Source organism: Panulirus ornatus, chromosome 35 (genome assembly GCF_036320965.1).
Source record: "Panulirus ornatus isolate Po-2019 chromosome 35, ASM3632096v1, whole genome shotgun sequence".
In the NCBI taxonomy this organism is placed as follows: domain Eukaryota; kingdom Metazoa; phylum Arthropoda; class Malacostraca; order Decapoda; family Palinuridae; genus Panulirus; species Panulirus ornatus.
Genome location: NC_092258.1, coordinates 4079795 through 4095212, shown reverse-complemented (window position 1 = coordinate 4095212; position 15418 = coordinate 4079795). Strand labels below are relative to the sequence as shown.

The 15418-nt window shown below is 42.2% G+C and overlaps 1 long non-coding RNA gene across 2 annotated transcripts in view; it reads right to left on the bottom strand.

Moving 5' to 3' along the window:
- The window catches only part of LOC139760087 (uncharacterized), a 267067-nt gene extending 255893 nt beyond the window's left edge, over positions 1-11174 (bottom strand). The window contains exon 1 of one of the 2 annotated variants that reach the window (XR_011715237.1): positions 10938-11174. This is a non-coding gene — a long non-coding RNA (uncharacterized lncRNA). The remainder of the gene's footprint in view (positions 1-10937) is intronic. The other variant, XR_011715242.1, reaches the window with a different exon arrangement.
- Positions 11175-15418: the final 4244 nt, after the last annotated feature.

Sequence of the window (15418 nt, the reverse complement as noted above, 5' to 3'; positions counted from 1 at the left end):
TATTACCATCATTAACATTTTCATCTTAATCATTTCTATCTACACTAATGTTACTTTACGACCTAATTCTCTTCGTACACTTATCATCATATTCATTCTCATGATCATCCTTATCCTTAATTATCCCTATACTCCTTATTGATCAAGAGAGGAGGGAAAAAATAATTTATTTCCAAATAATCGGTCGTATAATTTCGCTTACCTTCATCACGGTAGAAAATCACGAAGCAACTTGTTGGCAAAATTGTTTCCCCGAGGGCGAGTGGCATTTTTGGCTCTGCTCAAGAAGTCAGTATTGATTCTCAGGGTTGGAGTCAGTCAGTCCACACCACCACCACCCACCACTACCACACCACCACCCACCACTACCACATCACCACCACCCACCACTACCACATCACCACCCACCACCCACCACTACCACACCACCACCACCACCCACCACTACCCACCACCCACCACTACCACATCACCACCACCCACCACCCACCACTACCACACCACCCACCACCCACCACTACCACACCACCACCACCACCCACCACCACCACCCACCACTACCACACCACCACCACAGGTGGATGTGATGTGATGTCGTGACGGACTTGGATCCCTCCCAACCCCGTAAAAAAAAAGAAAAAAAAAAAGAGGGTCCCCAACTGATGACACCCTGGGAAAGGTGCGACGTCACCTAGGTGACATCTTGGGTAAGGTGTGACATCACCTGCTCCCGACCCTAGAAATTAGATTTCATTCCTTTTTTTTTTTATCGTAGGAAATGTTACAGTTATTGGCACTACGCGTCTGTGAAAATTCGGAGGGATAAAAATGAGGAGTAGGTTCGTATTGCATGCCAATGTGTGTATATGTGTGTGTGTGTGTGTGTGTGTGTGTGTGTGTAAGAGAGGCGAGGGGGAGATGATGTGTCTGTGGCTTGGTGGTGCTGTGAGGGGACGAATGACGGTGTGTATTGTGTATGGGGGATAATCAGTGCATGTATTGTAAGGGACGGGTGTATGTGTTAACTTTGGTACTATGGTGTGTAAAGAGGAATGAGGGTGTGTGTGTGTGTGTGTGTGTGTGTGTGTGTGTGTGTAGTAGTAGTAGTAGTAGTAGTAGTAGTAGTATGGATGGTACTGGCAGCGATGGGGTGAACTAGAAGAAAACAGGTATGTGTGACGGAATAGATGGAATTGTGTGTAGGGGAGGGTTGGCGGTTCATATAGATGGAGTTGCGTGTAAAGAAGAAATGGTGCTAATGTTTACGGGAGGGAGGGACGATAGTGATGTGTAGTGGGAGGGATGGTGGTTTGTGTAAGGGGGAAGGGATGCTGGTGTGTGAGATTGAAGATGGATGAAGGGGTATGTTGGGGGAAGGACTAGTGACATTAACAATTAAGCAGTGGTGGTGGTGGTGGTGTTGGTGGTGTGTGTGTGTGTGTGTGTGTGTTGAAGATATCGGTTATAGCAAACAGCAGAAGGCTTGAAATCTTTTGCCGATTACTCTAATCTAATCACATTATCAACCCAATTACTGAGCACATTATCAGCCCATTCATTGCACATAGTCAGCCCATACATTCCACATACTCAGCCCATATAATGCACATACTTAACCCATACATTGCACATTATCGGCCCATTTATTGTACATTATCGGTCGGGCGGAGTTTCGTCGACGTATTTTCACACCATTTCGTTTCACTTAGTCTCCACGTGAGGGACAAAGAACAGACAGGGATGTCACTCATTTTTAATCGTGTTAAATTCTCGTTAATCTTACATTAAGGAGTGAAATTAGATGCAGGCAATCAAGTTAACAACATATTCATGTATTAGCTCAACAAACTGCTTAAAATTACTGGATCACACTCTACTCTCTCAATCTCCCATGCTACTAAGTCAAAACTTTGAAGGTGTATATAAATACTGATATCGCATCTTATTATGTATCATGTAACGAGATGATGCAAAGACTTGAACTCACAAAGTGCATATTACAAGACATGGGATCTTCTGTACAGTAGGGTTATTGACAGTAAGATTGAGTTTAGCAAGTTCTTGTTTCGCGCTTTTGGATTACAATTCATCAACGTGTTAGTAATACGCCAGGGTAAAGATGGTTTAAAAAAACATCTCAGTCCTGATGGTGTTGTATGAGCCTTGGGTCCTGAATGAAAATGATTGAAAGAGGAGAGGAAAAGTTGGGAATGAAATCCTCAAGGACAATATGCAGTAAAGTGATGCGGGTTGAAGGCGTAAGGAATGACAGCGTGAGAGGTGTGGTAGTAAGCGAAGTCTGACTGAAAGAGCTGACTAGGGTGTGCTGAAATGGTTCGGACATATGGAGAGGATGAGTGAAGAGCAAGGTGGTGATGCAAAACCGAGATATAGATAACAGCATAGAGTGAAAGAGGCTTTTGGGTTATCGAGGACAGAACAGTCAACAGGGCGAGAGGCGCGCATGGGATAGAATGAATTGGACTTATGTGGTATACGAAGGGCGACGTGCTGTAACTGTCCTGACCCAGGATATGTGAAGCCGTCTAGAGGGGATGTGTGCACATGAGGAAGCTGTCTATCTGTTCCTGGTGTGTGTGTGCGTGTGTGTGTCATGAAGGAGAGGAGGAAAGCGACAGGCCATTTTGAAAGACCTTTCCCAGTGATGAGTTTCCTTAGTTTGGAGTCTAACGTTGTCTGTCCACACTTCAAGATAGGACACTGGATTTATCTGACATCTTTCGAGACTCGTTCCTCATCACATTCGTCTGTAGCGAGGTAAACAAAAGCTATCGACAGTGTATCTATACACGAACAATGACCTCCTTCACAGATATTTCAGCCAATATCTCGTCGCCAAAACACTTATACAGAGATAGACAGAGAAATATAGGAAAAAAGGCACAGGATCCACTCGAAGCCAAACGTAATCCCAAGTTCTGGAGGCGAAGTCGTTGGCTCAATAATGGCCCAAGTCCGCCACTAGGGAGGAGGAGGAGGAGGAGGAGGGAAAGAGGGGGGGGGGGCGTCTTTTATTGAGGGCTACAGCAGCGAAGACCCGGTGCGGTGCGGTGGGTGGGCGTGCATTACCCCGATGCGCTTCTGCAGGGGCATCGCAAACGTGCATTGTTAATACGATGCACTGTGGCGAATGTCCTCTTTTTACGACCCCTGACGCAAGGTAGTTAAGAAAATTTATGCGGCCCTCCGCGTCATAACGGGCGGGAGGCATGAGGACCTCATATGCAGATAGCTGCATTGTGCGTGACTTTTAGAGCTCTTGCAGGCCAACGCGGCGACGATGGCGGATGGCTAAGGGTAGAGCGGTGACAGGGAGGGAGAGAGAGAGAGAGACGGGGTAGATAATGCAGGCCAGCCAGGCAGTTGTTGGTTACGGCCGAGCAGGGAGGGCAGTGTTTACAGTAGAGGGAAAGGAATTGTTACGCCAGACTAAGGCTGATGGTGGGATGGGGTGGGTGGGCACAACAGGGTAGGGTGGGCTGGTGGGTACAGTGGGGTAGGGTGGGCTGGTGGGTACAGTGGGGTAGGGTGGGCTGGTGGGCACAGTAGGGCAGGGTGTGATAGGTAGGGGAGAGGCTACAGCATAGCCTTATAATAGCTCTGTATTGTTATACGTGCTAAGCGAATTGCGAGATGACCTGAACTTGTGTGTCTTAACGGACGACACAAGATTCGCCCCTCCTTACAGCTGATAGACAGACATTCCACTTCCTCCATAAACTAGTACAAAATTCCCATCGTCTCTTTTTACGTTTAATCTCCTTATCCCCCGTTTTCTATACTTAATCTTAAGCCTGGCTTCCACAAGCATTCTTACTGCCCCGTGACCGGAAACTATAACCTATAACATGAAGACGCAGTTGGTTATTAAAGGCTGACGTAGAGAAATAGGATCTTGTTTACCTTGAGTTGTATCATCGTGCCATACAGAGGCACTGCCCGTATTTGTATACGTACTTACATACGGAAGTAGGAAGCTAAATCGTTATTGTCGAGGTAAATGGGTGGGTCGGTTGTTTGATCTATGTAACCATCAACTGCCTGGGGTCTTAATATTAAGGCCGTCAACAAGCTACTAACAACCATTAACTGAAAAATCTTGAACACCTCCTGGTGTTAAGGATAATCATAAGACCATAGCCACTCTCACCATTAATGATTCGTACTCTAGTGTCAAAACAATGAACTATTTTTCGTGCTCGTATAATACGTTAAAATAAAACTAAAAGAAAAAAAATTCGGAAACTTCATACGTGCAAAGCTTTCAGTGCGCGAGTAAGAAATGCAACATGGGAATGGTTTTATCAATAAGTTTATTGTGAAATTATACAGAAGTGTATCTAAAGGCACTTTGGAATTCAGGCGGGCATGTAAATTCTAAGCCACTTAGGTTGTTGCAGGGGAAACGTGGAAAAAATATTAAATCCAGGGCGAGGTTTGGTTGAATGTTTGACCCCGCTGCAGAGCTAAGCAGAAAACTGGTATGGCAAGGTAGTGGAGTACATGTTAATTACGGCTGGGAGGAGTAGCGTCCTGCTTGGCAGGGTTAAAGTTGGTTGTACAAGAAACGAAACAGATGTTGTTTATATCCGAGTAAGAGCGTGTTAGTTAGGCTGGGGTGTATGTGTGTGTGTGAGTGTGTGTGTGTCGGAGAAAATGAGGTAGGATGGGTGATGGCTATGAGGTAAAATAGACGTTGGTTATTGCACATAAGGGTCGTTTGTCAGTTATCACAGAAGTAGCGATGGTTATGGTAGGGCAGCCTGGGAAGTATTGGTTACAATAACCTCAGCTGGCATATGGGGTTAAGGTTGTGGGGCTTTGACTCAAAGCAGTTCCAGGTCGGTGAACTAGGCATAGGCACGGTATAGGACAAGGTTGCTTTGTGTCGACTATGGAAAGGGGAGAGTGAGGACTCATTACGGTGCAAGAAAGTCACTAGTTATGGAGACTATTGCCGTGGCCACCCTACTGAAGGAGTTCCAGGTAGGAACAGGCGTCAGATATATATATATATATATATATATATATATATATATATATATAAAAGATGGGCATAACGTCACATGGCATGACGGATAACAGAATAGCCTGATTGTCTACGACGAGGTTATCTGTTGGAGGACAGTAAGAGAGCCCTAAATTTCCCATCCATGTAGATGGTAGATGGTCTATGACAATGGTATCTGATAGAGGACACTAACAGTATTCTACATTCATTACCTACATAGATATACACGGTCCTTTCCTCTGCCAGATGGTCGGATAGATATGAATTACAGTAAGGGAGAGTGGACGTAGGCTACAGTGGGGCAGGGAGGCCCTTTGGTGAGACTAAGGTAAGGTGAACTTTAGTGACAGTAAGGTAGGGTGGGCGATGTCTATATAGAGGAAGGGTGGACGTTGAATACAGTGCGAGAAGGTGGACATTAGTTACACAGTAAGGTAAGGACTAACACATTTTTCGAAGTGAAGGTGGTTTCATAAAACGAACGTTACCAATGATGGATGTATAAAGTACATGGATTTACCGCATTCGTCACCTTTATCTGCACCAGTGCCGTGCACTGATAGCAAGGTTTCTATAATGGGAGCTTTAAATTCGTTGATATATTTAGTTTACATCACTATACGAGACAAACATTTCCCATCGCTTAGGCTAGTAGGTGTAGACACCATGTTATAGTAAAAAAAAATAATTATATATATATATATATATATATATATATATATATATATATATATATATATATATATATATATATATATATATATATGTATGTGTGTGTGTGTGTGTGTGTGTGTGTCGCAAGTTTGAAGCAAAATTGTGAGAGGCACATTTAGTGGCCTAGGTAGAGGTGGCATTGAACTGGGTGACACGGGACGACCAGCTCCTGTGGGGAAATAATTGGTCGTATGTGTGTGTCAATTACACTTGGTGACTGGCTGGCCATTTTCGAAATTTCTCAAGACTTGTTTGTTGTTCGTCTTCCTGCCGACGTATATATGGTGCTACCGAGCAAGTGGCCAAGGGGGACCCTTTAGGCAGTGGATAGTACGAGCCATATATGAACGTTCTTGTTGAACAGTTGGTCGTAAGGACAAAACTATACCGGTACAATCTATTCAATGGCGGGCGGGTGGTGGTTAGGTGTACTCCCATGCGAAATTCCGTGAAGACATTTTTAAAAGGAAGGTAAGGATACTGAGGGCAATATACGACGTTAGACCTCAGGGATGGGAAAAATCAGGGCTGTTGTTGTTAAGGTTTCACCAGATTCAGCCTCGTAAAGGTCGCTGTCTTCAAACAGCACCCTCAACCCTCCCTCTCTCTCTCTCTCTCTCCCCCACTGTTTGACCTCTGAGGGAACTATTAAACTAAGGCAGGGGGGTGGGAGGGGGAGGGGTTGGAATAGTGGTTCACAGTGGCAGAGGCTAAACTGGTACGACCAAATGCATACGACGGCGCGACCCTTAGATGTGATAACCTGGCCTTTGGCCTGACTTTTATTTAGGGACAAAGGCCGGGCCTTCGTATCAAAAGGGTCGTACCTTCGTGCTCAGGGAACGTTTGAGTACGTAAATACGGATAATGACGATATTCAACCAGCACTTAAGTACACACAAATCACACCGAAACCTAAATAATCATCGCAGCTATACATGATACCCCCGATGCACCCTCATGTAAGGCCATACCCTACTCATCCACCCACACACACACACACATACCCACACCCACACACTTACAAACATTACCTTCAGACAATCAGACTGGATGATCGGGTTGCCAGAGGGACACAAGATTTAGAAATGAACAAGGGGTACTACAGCACCCAACGAGGGCGGACTTAACAAGGATAGACCGTTACAGGAAGGTAGTTAAAGTGGACCCCTGTTACCCATTTGGCGACACAGTTAACATCTTCCCGTCACCATCACTGCATTATTACTTACAAGCCACCACCATCTGGTATTTGTTCCTTCCCAGAGTTCCCTGGAGTGTCGAGGTTATATATATATATATATATATATATATATATATATATATATATATATATATATATATATATATATTGTTTTATTGCTACCTCATTATTTTCCCAGGGTGCTTACTTTTCAAATTATGTTGTGTACCGGCTATTCAAAAACCATATTTATTCTAAGGCTTCATTCATGGATTAAAATAATTATTAAAACCAGGCCTTTATGGGGAATCAAGAAAGCAGAAAAGAGCAAATCTAAAGAGTTCTTAAGAAACCAGAAGGCCCTGGCTAGTTAAAACAGATGAACTTTAAAAGAAAAAACGGTTTAAAAATTCATCTCTCTCAACAAAAATCACATAAACGGATGATGATTGAAGAACAAAATGTTAAAAGTTACTGGCTAAGTCGGACGTGACTTTCCCCCTTCTAAGGGAGACAATAGAAGAACAATGAAAAAGATTAACAAATAGAAACAAGTTCGTGTTAAAACACATCGAAATTGTTATCATCACGTACGACAGCACATGCCATGTTAGCACGTTGTGTAATGTCTACCTCCGTAATCACGTCCCCCAACCCCACCTTGAAACTATATTCTTCTCTCCTTCAACCGCAGTTAAGGGATGGTCAATGGTCGTAAGGTCGTGCACATGAGTCATATCGTCATGGTCAAGAGGTGTCAGGACACGACTGAAGTGAGTAGATATATGGGTAGACATGTCATAACAAAGAATGAGATTCATCTTAAGTCTAATAAATGGCTTTTACATTTATGAAAAGTAATAACAAAAGTTACTGGTTCCTCAGTAAGTGTGGTTTTGCATTTTTGGATAAAGGCTTAACAAATACCAGACTAAATACAGCCATCATTGTCTTGCTGCTAAATTCACCCACCTACAATTATTTTTTAACATCTTGAAGCGTTAAGGTTAATTCTTAACACCGCATACACTCTTACCATACACGCAGTCGATCATCAGCAAGTCCCGTAACCATAACTTTCTTAATACGTAAAATAAATACACATTGACCAATCTCTGTCGTCAACCAACAATCACAGAATGAATAAATAAAAAAAAACTCGATATTGCTGAGCCAGCAGCACTTACGGTGGGTACGCGTAAAGACAATACCTAGGCTTCGAATTTGGTATTTTCTTGACGAGTCCACACATCTAAATATATTCCGTGCAAGTGTTATGTGCTAGTTCATTCAAACGACACTGCCGCTCCCTGTGACCAGTGAATCAACAAATGCTGGTTAAGTTTCACAAACCATTGTTACGGAAAACACCAGAGAATGGTTTAAACACCCAGGCTGCTTTCAGACACAGAGATCCTTCATTTCTTATAACTGTACTTGGTGATGTTAGTTCCCCGTGTTTGGACCTTGGTTGGTTCGATAATATGTTGGGGTAAAGTGTGATCAGTGCAAAGTAAACAGGTACTCGATATTACACAAATTCATTAGAGGGAACCTAACAGTGTTTACAGATTACAGCTTTCAGTTAATGCGAAAAAAAATAATTATTTCACGAGTCACACATCCAAATGTCGACATGAAACAAAGCCTAAATACTGGAATACAGCTGTACAGACGAGTTTGTCTGTATACCCCATCTGCAGGTGACACAAATTGAGAACAACTGTTGAGTAAACAAGGAACGATCCATTTGGGTTTCAAGAATAACAGACAAGAAAAAGAATCATAAGTCCGATGAAAAATACCGAACATAACTATAAAATTGAATTCATCACCAATACTACGCCATGTAACAATAACCAAAAAGCAAGTTACGTTGCGAAATATAACTTCATTATAATCACAGAGTAAATAAAATGTGGCAAGAACGTAAAGAAGAATGGGAAGCGGGCTGATAACACAACCCATTTATATGTACCACAACAACAAACAAGAGTTATGTCTACAATGAATGCCACAGAAGATAATACCGTGCATCACAATAAGGCAAAATAATAAGACAAGAATATCAGAGACACGAGAGTGAATTAAATACTAACCATTATTTCCGATGCAAAATTCCTGAAGGCAGAACAGTGCATACGTGGCAGGCACAGAAACACATCTGCCTGACAGGGAACAGACGTTTCTTTGACCCCATTGTACATGACTGGACGATTCTTGTGCACGACTGTGCGATCGAAGAGCACGACGGTACGATCTTTGAGCACGACGGTACTACCGATAATAGGTACGACGGTCTGCCCTTTGACCTAACCTTTTGGGAATAGGTCGAAAGCCACAGTATCCTACCCAAATGTCGTATCTCTATGCCCACGGGTCTTAATCCCAATGCTCAAAGGTCGTATCGTCATGCTCTTGGGTCGTATCCTTATGCTCACTGGTCATGTCATGCTCAGAGGTTTTATCATGCTCAAGGTCGTATCATCATGCTCAAGGGCTTAATCGTCATGCTCATGGTTCTTATCTTCATGCTCAAGGTTCTTATCGTCATGCTCAAAGTCATATCATCATGTTCAAGGTTCTTATCGTCATGCTCAAGGTCGTAGCATGATGCTTCTGGGTCTTATCTTTTAAGTTCAAGGGTCGTATCTACATGCTCACGGGTCTTATCATCATGCTCATGGGTCGTATCATCATGCTCACGGGTCTTATCATCATGCTCACGGGTCTTATCATGCTCACGGGTCTTATCATGCTCACGGGTCTTATCATGCTCACGGGTTTTATCATGCTCAAGGGTCGTTTCATCATGCTCACAGGTCGTATCCTCATGACAAAGGCTGGCATCGTCGTACTCGTGAGTCGTAACGCCGTTTTAACGAGTCTATATTCCATAAATTACTAACTGCCGTACGATCTTGATAAGAAATCACATAAGACGAACGAACGAATAAAAAACAAAATCTAAACCACCGTGGCCTGTTCTCCATATACAACAGTTTAAAAAGCTGTATAAATATATGAGGTTTAAAACCCAACAATTGATCAGTCCAGTTGAGAGTTTGGGTACACTTTGGGTTGGGTGGGGCGGCAATGGACAATTAGCCTGTGAGCGATCGGGAGGGTAAAGCCAGCCACGTCAGCAAGTGAAAGAGAAAACGGGAAATAAGGATCATCTCAAATATCCCAAACTTCTTTTTTACCATTAGTTTCTCGACATACACTATGAATGAACTGATGGAAAAATTTTACCACAGAACGTAGGGTCTTAACGAGGTAATCTTACGTTATAATGAATCAAAAGCCTTACGTTATTGTAAATCAAAAACCTTCAGGATTGGATAGCGAAATATTGCTGGACTTTACGAAATGAATTAGCTGGCAAATAACACAGTTCTCTCCATACATTTCCCCCCTGAAAACTAGCCTGAACACTCACGTCGTCGACGCCAGTGTATGACGACGCTATCAAGGTGCATATGCTTCCACTGTGTAATGAGGTAGAGACCCTGCCTAATGTTATCGTGAAACCGCAAATGGTTTTACGAGTAAGTTAACCAAGCCATTGCCATCAATCAACAACATATGTCATCACAGACAATTAAATGTCACCCCCTTGTACTTACCTTGTATGTGCCGCAGTCACGGTAGTGCTCTATCACTTAATTTCCTGTATGACAGTTTCATACTCGGCAGTGATAGCTGGAGGGATGTGTGTGTGTGGAGGAGGTAATTTTAACCATCCACATACAACATGGAGGTGTATCCGTCAGATAGAGCCTCTAGGTGGTATCTTAATGATGTATTCGTGGCGGCGTGCGACCCTATAAGCAAAGCCTAGTCCCACTACAACTCGGACCAGCATGACCTTGACGTTGAGCAGACGATAAGAACATATTACTGGCCTCATTATTCGCCATAATATGGAGGCTAATTACATTGGTTCTTCTGCATATTAGGGTCTTGAAGACAAAACAATTGTACACTAATGTAATCAGTACTTACCTTACGTAGAGGGATCTCTTCCCGCCGCGCTACTTGTCATCTGGGCGGATGTTATATGACCAATAAACAATGGCATGAAAGTATAAGTCATTGTTATATATCGTCACACACACTCAAGTTAATACACTCTTTCTGCTGTATTGTTATGCACTAGATCCTTAACTGTTAGCACCACAAACACGCAAGCACACCAAAGCCCTGAGCACCAATATATTTAGACTTTTTTTGTTGTAGGCAGTCGGCCTACTGATGGAGGGATGGCCAGCCAGCAACCTCGACGCTGCACGACTGGGTGTATTCCTCCGCACCCACACTCAGGTTCATACTTGTTACATAGTTGGTACTTGGATGCTTATTTCGGCTTCAGGACGATCATTTGCCAGGTTTATTAATGCCGTAACATCAGATTGAAGCCACCAATCAGAGAACAATCTTTAAATATGATTGGCAAGACCACATGCGCTCGTAATGCAAGCAAGAGGTGGTAACACTACGTAGGAATGACACATACGTTAACAGGTGTGTTATGAACAACTGGAAAGCAGAAGATTGAACATTAGATTTCAGGAAGTGTTTATTCTTCATTACCGGCCGCTTACGTGCATCTACTTATCTACAGGTAATACGAACAGTCAAGAGTAACTCATAGATGTAGTAACTCCATTTACCCTTTGTGAATAGAAGGGTAGCAAGCGTAATATCGTTTTGAAAAATCTCATTTTTATATTCAGCGCGTTTCCAATTAATTTTCGTGAGCAGAAGTGTACAGTATTCTAAGTGTCAACAATAAGGAGGAAGACTGAAGGTGGAAAACCTCCGTTCAGCTCGCGGAGTTAAAAATGCCCATTTACCTTAACCGCTGACCGTAATATATTATTCATTAATATTCATTTTTCAAAAGATTATCTAAAGACGAAAATTACATTTGATATAAATTCTTCTTAAATCATTTAAGGACAAATAATTGACGATAGTTGGAACATGTGGTAACTCTCTACGGTAGATCTATTCTTCATTATTTAGCTACTTTATGAGGATTATACAACTCTCCGAATATTTCAAACTTCCGGGTTAAGTCTCCTCCTTCGTCCCGATTATATGTCCGCGTTCAGAACTTCTCATCTGAAATCTATATAAAACTTATTGACTGATTATATCGTAATATTATCATTAGCGTTAGCGTCGTGAGTTTTTAAAGCACGCCTCTAGCCTACGTAGTTTTTTAAAGGGACAAACTGGATAATGTCTGCCCGCAGTGAAATGGAATTTGGTCATTTCATCTCCCCTCTCCTCAGACGAGGGCAAGACTATATTATCAATATATTTTCATACTTTTATAGAAGATGTTCCGAGTGTGAAGAGGGATGTGTTGCAACGAGATACTTATTTGTTTATGGGTTTATTCGTCCTGAACCAATCACAGAATAGAAAAGCCGAATATTGCCATATTGAGCTCCATTATTTTTTCATCTATATTTTTTTCCAACACGTGTGGGTGGGTCTGTCAGCCTCAGTGCGGCGCGAGTTTTCGTTTCTTGTGTGGTGTAGGCCTATTGACTTTACTTTTTGAGTTTTTTGTGGTATTTCCTTGCAATATGAGTGATGTGGACACGTAAGATGTGAAGATAAGTGATAGCAACAGTTCAGACGTAATATCAGACTTGTGAAATAGGCCTAAAACAACTTTTCGTGTTGTTTAATCACATGCGGGTGGTTATTTGTGAGTGGTAATTTGACAGATAGTTGTGTGTTGAGGGAGGAACAGACCTGGAAACGAGAGTCAGTGCCTTGAAACATAAACAGTCGGTTTAGTAACCTGAAAAGTCGCTTAGTGAAAATATTAAGGTGACGTATGTCTGAGTACAGACATGGATATTATTATTTTGAAAAACCCGATGAGGGAGTCCACAGGGGAGGCTGTTTGCTGACTCCCCCCAGTATATCATAGATCCTACACTAAGGTGAGTACGACTTTTCACGTGAGGTTTCTTTAGTAATTATAATTTGTAGCCAGTCAGAAGAGTTCCTTTCTCTCGATTTATTCTTATTTCTTATAATGCGTTGCTTATGTATGTACATTTTGTTGATGGAGTGCGTGTGTTTGTGTGTTCGTGTGTGTGTGTGTGTGTGTGTGTGTGTGTGTGTAGAAATAGTTGAACCTTGGTTAGTGAAGGTATAGTTATGTTGAGATTAGGGTGTAATGAAGAGCTTAGTGAACCTGGCTTAATGAAGATGAGGGTATTATGAAGATCAGGTAAACGTAAAGGTATATTGAACATGTAAGATGGGGAAGATGAAACTTTAGTGAAAATGTAGTTCATTGAAATTGAACTTTGGAGGAACTGTTTACCATCTGTGTCAGTGTCAGAGACATGGTTTGAAACCTAACTGGTTGTGTGAAGGTCACTCCTTTCGTCTCTCTCTTTCCATTATGATAAGACAAATTCCAGGTTTCGAACCTTTCTCTCGCAACTTGGCTCGCTTAACCCAGGTATCATCTTCCTTGACCTTCTCTGGACCTTGACTCTCTTGTCATTGAGGCACTTTACGTGTGATGACAGAATCTGAGAAGCATTTTCTAATTTTAGCTTCATGTAAGAGTTGAACAGTTTGCTGAACATTTCCTTATCCATGTACTTGAATACATGTCTGATATTTGGCAGCAGACATTTGGTCTCCTTTAGTATTCTCGTGATGTCAGATTCTAACAACAGATTAAGGCCAAAATGTGAACTTCCAAATCCATCTCTCACAGAAATTCCTGTAGCATATGTCGTGCGAGATGATATTCATAATGAGGCCTTCTTTCGCTGTGTTTACCATCCTCATTACTTTACATTTATTCGGGTTGAATTTCATCAAATATGTAGCAGACCAACTTCGGAGTTTGTCTAGGACCCCCTTGTAAACTGAGGCAATGCTCCTCACTTTTTCTTTTTACCTCCACATGATTTTGGCATCATCCGCATACATATTCAGTTTAGGAGTCCAATTATTCCGGCAAGTCATTTACATAGGTCAAGAAAAGCAATGATTTCGGAACAGAACCCTTGTGTGATTATTGTTTGTAATTACTGTTTGTAATTACTGTTTGTGTGTTACGGATCGAGTGTTTTACATTCTTGTTGCCCCCCCCGTCTCTTAACCTTGTATATGTGTGTCATGTCTTTAATGTGTACACACACACACACACACACACACACACACATACACACACACACACACACACACACACACACACACACACACCAGCCTAAACCAGGTACCCATTTACCGACCAGCCTCGAGGGGAGGATAAACAACTGGCATTGCCTGTGGGCCGACTGCCGGGCCTGGATGCGAAACCGGGCGGGCCCGTGCGGGAATTATGGTCAGCATGTGTGTGTGTGTGTGTGTGTGGTTAAGGTTTTTTGAGTGTTTGTGGCCTAATAGGTCTGTGTGTGTCCGGATTTAATTACGTGTTTGTACAGTAGAGAGCCAGAGTTTTACATTACTGGAGCCCCATCCCCTGACCTTTATTTACCCTCAAGTACTGTAGCTTTTTGATTACTTATTTACAACAGGAAATTACAACTTCATACCTTGGTATCTTCCTACCATCCACCACCCTTACGTCACAACAGTACTTCTATACTTCCTTTCAAACAAGCTTATTAGCTAATTTCGTATCGTGGCTTTTGGTTAACTGTCATTGCCCCTCATGAATAACACTTTACTGTCGACGTCATCTAATTGATTTAGGAACTTGATGGCTAAATTGAGGTCACCCGTCTTTAGATGCCAAGAAGGTGATAACTAAGGCAAGGGTGTGGTTACCATGCAGCCGCTGAGCATGACAGTACGACCCTTGAGTACGACGGTAAATGACCCTTGGATTATGTGGCTTGACGTTTGACCTGATTTTTAAGGGTCATTATCATACCCAAGGATTGTACCATCTTACTCTTTAAAAGGTCATACCGTTGTGCTCAAAGGTCGTACTGTCGTGCCCAAGGGTCGTGCTGTCGTGCTTAAGGGTCGTACCTACTCAAGGGTCATTATAACGTGTTACTAATGGGGTTTAATGAAAAAGAAAAGAATTCTCACTTCCCATGTGAACGTAAACATTGAAGATGAGATACGTTGTACAAGAATATAGAGAAAACGCAATAAGGATGAAACAGTTATCTGTATTTACAGTCAGGAGACTGTAAATAAAGATATTCCAAAGGATATTATGATGAGCGTGGCATCAAGCCTTCCTGTCGGTACAGACATACAAAAAATAGCCAAATATTTCTGTCTTTCCCGTCGCGTTCATACATACCCGCACCAGGTCAAGTGCTATATTTATGTTACTGTTACCATTATCTGGATCACAAATTGTTTCATAACGTATAATGAGGCTATTCCCAGTCATTTTTAAAAGTATAATATCCAAATATAAATTTGCGATAGGTGTTTGCCCACATATACCATTTTGCATGCATTTGATTATTATT